The sequence below is a fragment of the Gnatocerus cornutus genome, chromosome 1, assembly GCF_029298725.1.
Source record: "Gnatocerus cornutus isolate USDA-ARS CGAHR chromosome 1, icGnaCorn1.1, whole genome shotgun sequence".
In the NCBI taxonomy this organism is placed as follows: Eukaryota; Metazoa; Arthropoda; class Insecta; order Coleoptera; family Tenebrionidae; genus Gnatocerus; species Gnatocerus cornutus.
Window position 1 is genome coordinate 8431582 of NC_142233.1, and position 5627 is coordinate 8437208.

Consider the following 5627-nt stretch of genomic DNA (forward strand, 5'->3'; position numbering starts at 1 on the left):
AAACCACATTTTATTTTATTTTTTTAACTGAACCAGTAAGTTGTAGGCTGGGGATTGTTAAGTCATTAAATTGTCTACAGGACATAATAAATTAGACAATCAAAAACATTAAAATTATTAAGGGGAGAAAAGAAAAGTCTTTGCTAAGATAGGATTGCGAATCTTATTAATTAATCTGTTTTTCGGATATTCTTGTAAATAATTTACTTCGGTTCTTCTGCATAAATATTTTCTTTAGTTATTGAACTCTTCTCAAGATTGTCTTTTTAGCCAGTAACTAGTTCCAATATTTTTGAAAAAATGACCTCGTTCCAAAAAAAACGCAGTTTTTATTGATTTTCAAATGCATTTTTGCATATAACTTTAAAATTTGCAAAGATTGCAAAGATCTACTATCAAGTGCATTGCTATTAACGGTAGTTTGTAAAATATTACTTCTAAACCAGGACACTTGGCGTCTCAAAAAACATAATAAAAAAATTTAGAGAGAACGGGCTAAAATAATCCTTCGAGGTAATATAATCCCCTTTCATTCCCAAACTGCCCTTAGTTCTATCTATCAATGAAATGATTAAATATGTTGCTGAACCTGCGAATATTTGCAGACAAGCACCTGCATGCAGTTTGGTGGATATTCAAAAAAAGTAACGGCGGTATTTGTATTTTTCCTTCGTTTCATCTAAGGTAAGGCGTTTTTTAATCAGTACCTTTAGAATTCAATTTTCAAAATAACACCTGTGGAGTTTTAAAGTATTAACATTAAACTTTCAATTGTTTGTCGATTCAGTTGCAATATTGCATTATATAGATTTATGGGTTTATGTATTTTGTTCTTAAGGTTGATCTGCTAAAAATATAACGGTAAATTTCAGTTTCGAAGCAACTATGCATCGGTCTCACTCGTCTCACTTCTGGGTAGGTAAAGTTTGGGGTATGGTGAAATCGAGGGTCAGATCATAAAATAGTAAATAAACATAAAGTATTGGGTAAAACGGTCCCGGGATCATTTTATTACTAATATTAGATACAGGTGTCCCAGAACACGCGCCCCAGAGAGCAAGGGATGGTGCCAAAGGCAATACAGTTAGTAAATTGTAAAACAAAAATTGACTAACTTTAATAGTATTCGAGAAAGGATAAAAAATTGACAACCAATTCCAAAAGCTTATTCGGGAAGTGGCCATTCCAATTTCCTAGGCAACGAGAGTTTAATGTTCATCTAACCAATGGATGATAGTATGTGTCCATAGTTACCGATTTTCAAATTCTGTTTAGCTTGGGGATTGGCTTTCGTTTTTTTGTCTTATCTCGGTTATTTTTTGAGTTAAAAACTTATGGTTTCAAAATTTTGGTTCAAAATTGTTGCCACCATAAGTCCTTTATTCTCTCTGGGGCGCGAGTTCTGGGACACCTGTATATTGCGAGAGAGTGAATCAAGCACTGAGAACGATGAGTCAGAAGCAGAATGAATTTTTTGCTGTGAAAAATATATTCACTTTTCAGAACAAGAGGGTTAGATTAGATGCAGTGTGTACCAAAAATGGGCTGATGATCAATGTGCAGGAGTAGATGAAAGGGACGGTATATATTCACTTGCGATTTCTGTTTGGTGGAATCAAAAACTTCTAAAATCAGAAAAACTTATGGTTTTTAAAAAAACTTTTAGTTTTTGTAATTTTTATTTATGTTTCAGTAAGAGTTTCCGCTTTGATGTTAATTCTTGTTTTCAAGTTCATTTTGTTTTTATCTTAATGCTTAAAAATATTCACTACTTCCATTAACTTTTGTTTAACATACAAAATTTTTCGAACATAAAACATACATACCTACTTACGATGGAAAGGAATCTTTTTACCCCAACCGAGGAATAAGTTTACCTCTAGTCTATGGGTAAAATGATCCTTCTAAAATAATTCTTATTTTAATGTAAATGGTGTAAAATTACTGTTACATTTTTAGGCGTACTTGTAGCACGTTAGTTGTCAAAGCTTCTGCATAAGTGGTAAATTTTTTAATCTAAAAGCTTTGCAGTTATGGTGCTAAAAACCTTAAAGAGATCATTATACCTCGGCCACCCCTATCTGTTTTCTCAAAAGTAAACAACCGAAGAAGATCTAAAATTCTTCAAAAAGCATAAATTTTTATGCTCCACATAAGTTCCCAATGGATTCTTATTTCCGGACCAAACCATTTGGCGCATGCAAAAAAAGCATAAACAAGACCAAATCAAAAAGTGACGGTACCAGGCTATTTGGTGCCTTAAAAACAGGGCTGAAACCACTAAGAACTGTTTTTTCCGAAGCTAAACAACCAAAGCCTAAAATTACCAGAAATTGGGCATATAAAAACACGATTGAAAATTATCCAAAATAATGCAAAATTACCTCAAAAGCACCCTAAAAAAACTTACAAAATACCTCGTTTTTTAAATACTCTTAAATGGTATTTTTTTTGTTTTTTCACCAAATGAATGTCAAAATGCATTTGAAAAATTCTCAAAGAAATCATGAAAATTAGTCTTAAAAAGTAATTAAAATTATTGAAAAAGGGGGTCAAAGTTCCTTACTTTTAGATATCCCGAAATGAATGACCAGAATAATAACTGGTAAAATAAAAAAAATATATCAACAGTCTTGTCTGAATATTTCACCGGCTCCAGATTACTTGTCAAGACAGAAAATAGTTCTACACAAGGACAAGTAGACACACCTCACCCAGTAAATTCTTACTCAAATATCTGAGTTTTCAAAGGCCCAATATTTGCAGTCAAAAAAAAAAAGCAAAACATTCCCTGGTTTTTTATCGTTTATCGGTATGTGTCTATATGTGCATAAAAATTAGTGCTTTTCAAAGGATTTTAGGTCTCTGTCAGTTGTTTACTTTTGGGAAAACAATTAAATTTTTAGGATTCTGCCATGTTTTTTAAGACGCTAAAAATCCTATTCCAGAAATAAAAAGCCATTTTGGGGTGTTTAAAAACAAGACATCTTGTGAGATTTTGTAGATATTTTTTGGTTTTTAACTATTGGGAAACAGCAAAATTTGTAGGATTCTGCCTTGATTTGTAAGACGCCAAATGTCCTGGTCCAGAAGTAACAGTTTACATCCTACCATTAATTTTAGAGCAAGTTGCAAGACAAAACTTTATTTTATTTTTTTACGATTTTATTAAAAAATATTGTAAATATTATTGCATTGCTTACAAAATAATTATTTCTAGAAATATCTAACATTTTAAAAGAATCTTGCGTACGATCGTTTAGAAAGTAGCCACTTTTGCCCGTATTTTCGTTCAAATAGGCGTCTAATAAAAGTTTTATTGCTTGCGCGCTTTTTGCTTAGATACCTCAAATCAGCAGTCAAATTGTATTTATTTTTACATTGGATGGCAGATGATTTCTAATTATGTATCGGTTTTTTGCTAAAATCGAAATGGAGAACAATCGTAGATAAAATGCTGTAAAGTACACGTTTAAAAAGTTTCTTCATGGTACTCATTAAAATCGTGTTTTAAACCAGTTACTCATACAATAAAGACTAACTTTATTAACTTGTACGTTAAATAACTATTAATGTTAAGTACGTGTTACAAACAATGTTTTTTAGTTACAGCTCCCAACTTTTCAAAAGACATGGTTATGCTTTTTAAAGACTTTCCTTAACTTTTTTTGCATAAAATACAGAAGAAAATAGTGTTATTTTTATTTACAAACCTAATATATTTTTTTTCTATTTCGCGTTCATAATGAAGATATTTCGATACGCGTTTGAGCGTATTTCGGTATCGTAATGCCGTAATGGACCAATCCCGTGCCAATATTTCCAGGAACTTATATTTTTCTTAGGTTTGCAGCAGACAAACCGTCAACCTGCCGTCAACGTTGACAATTTAGATTTTGGTTTTGAAAAAACCATGATAAATCGATCAATAAACTATTATTTCTTGTTGTACTTGGCTTAATAATTCATCGGAGAAAAACTCTTTGGATGCAAAAGAACCGTTATATCATGATCAACATCTTCGCTCTCTTGGCTTCCTTGCGCTCCGGTAACCTCAAAACGTCACACTTGTCAAACTGACTAAAATTGGATTTGGCTACTTCGAATTTTTTTCCCGAACATTTTGCAAATGCCATCTACCCTAAAATTCCCTAGATTTCGAAATCAAGTTTTTTCGTTTAAAATAAGGCTAAATAGAAAAAATTGCGTATGATAATGCATTCATAATGCATTTTGCCGCACTTACTACTTTATGACACTCCTCGCTGCGCTCGTCGTGCCTTAAAAACGTGCGTGCGGCAAAATGTTCATTATGAAACGCGTTTCATAATATACTATTATGTTGATGTGCTTATTTTAATTTTTAAGTTGTTATATTGAACCAGTACGCATTATTAATTGGCATGGCAACTTTTTGAGACTGAGTCCGAAAAAGACGTATTTTAGAGATTTAAATGAGTCCATAAAATAGCTATCTTCAGGTGCGTACTGTAAAAGTCTTTTTTTGGAAACAAACTGTTGGAAAGTTCTTACAAAATAGGGACTGAGGTTTCAATCAATGAATTCTTAATAAATTCTACTTTATACAGGTGATTTTTTTAAAACGGCAGGCGTTGTAGAATTTTTATTTATGAACCGATTTCAAAAATTGATGATTTTAAAATTTTTCTTAATGTCTTAGTATCTTTTGGGCGAAACTCAACTTTCTTATTTTAAATTGGAACCCATATTTTTTTTTTCATAATTTGGAAGATATTAATTTTCTTCATTCAGAAATGTGTAATATGTTCTACTTTTAAACCAAAAATATTTTTAAAAAAATTATCAAAATTGAAAAAAAAGCAATAAATGTTAATAAAATCTAGGTGCATGGTGTCAAATAAAAGAATGTCGTTATTGTAATGTCAAAAAGCAGCAAATAACAGAAAGGATCGGCATTTTTTTTTGAAATTATTAATAACAAAAGACAATAATAATTTCAAATCATAAAAAACAACTACCTAATTTAATTAAAATACTGTTGAAATGCCATCCCGTTTTTTTCATTGCACAATTGACACCTACGAGAGATGCATTGTGCATTGGTGTAGCCCCATCTTGTTGAAAGAAAACTTGTTCTTTCTGTTATTTGCTGCTTTTTGACATTACGATAACGATATTGTGTTATTTGACACCACGCACCTAGATTTTATTAACTTTTATTGCCTAAATTTTTTCATTTTTGATATTTCTTTTAAAATTTTTTTTGTTAAAAGTAGAACATATTACACATTTCTGAATCAAGAAAATTAATATCTTCCAAGTTATGAAAAAAAAAATATGGGTGTTAATTTAAAATAAGAAAGTTGAGTATCGCCCAAAAGATACTAAGATATTTAGAAAAATTTTAAAATCATCAGAATATATTCAATTAAAAACCATTTAATTTGTTTTTTAAATTTTTGAAATCGGTTCATAAATAAAAATTGTATAAACTGTATAAACCAAAAAAACTATTTTGATTGATACAAAAAATGTATTTAATATTAAAAGAAAATGAAATTAACAGGACTTAAATTTAAAGTTTCCCGCTTAAAAATTCAAGTAGTTTGTTTGGCTACCACTTGAAAGTTTGTTGCGCTAGTGTT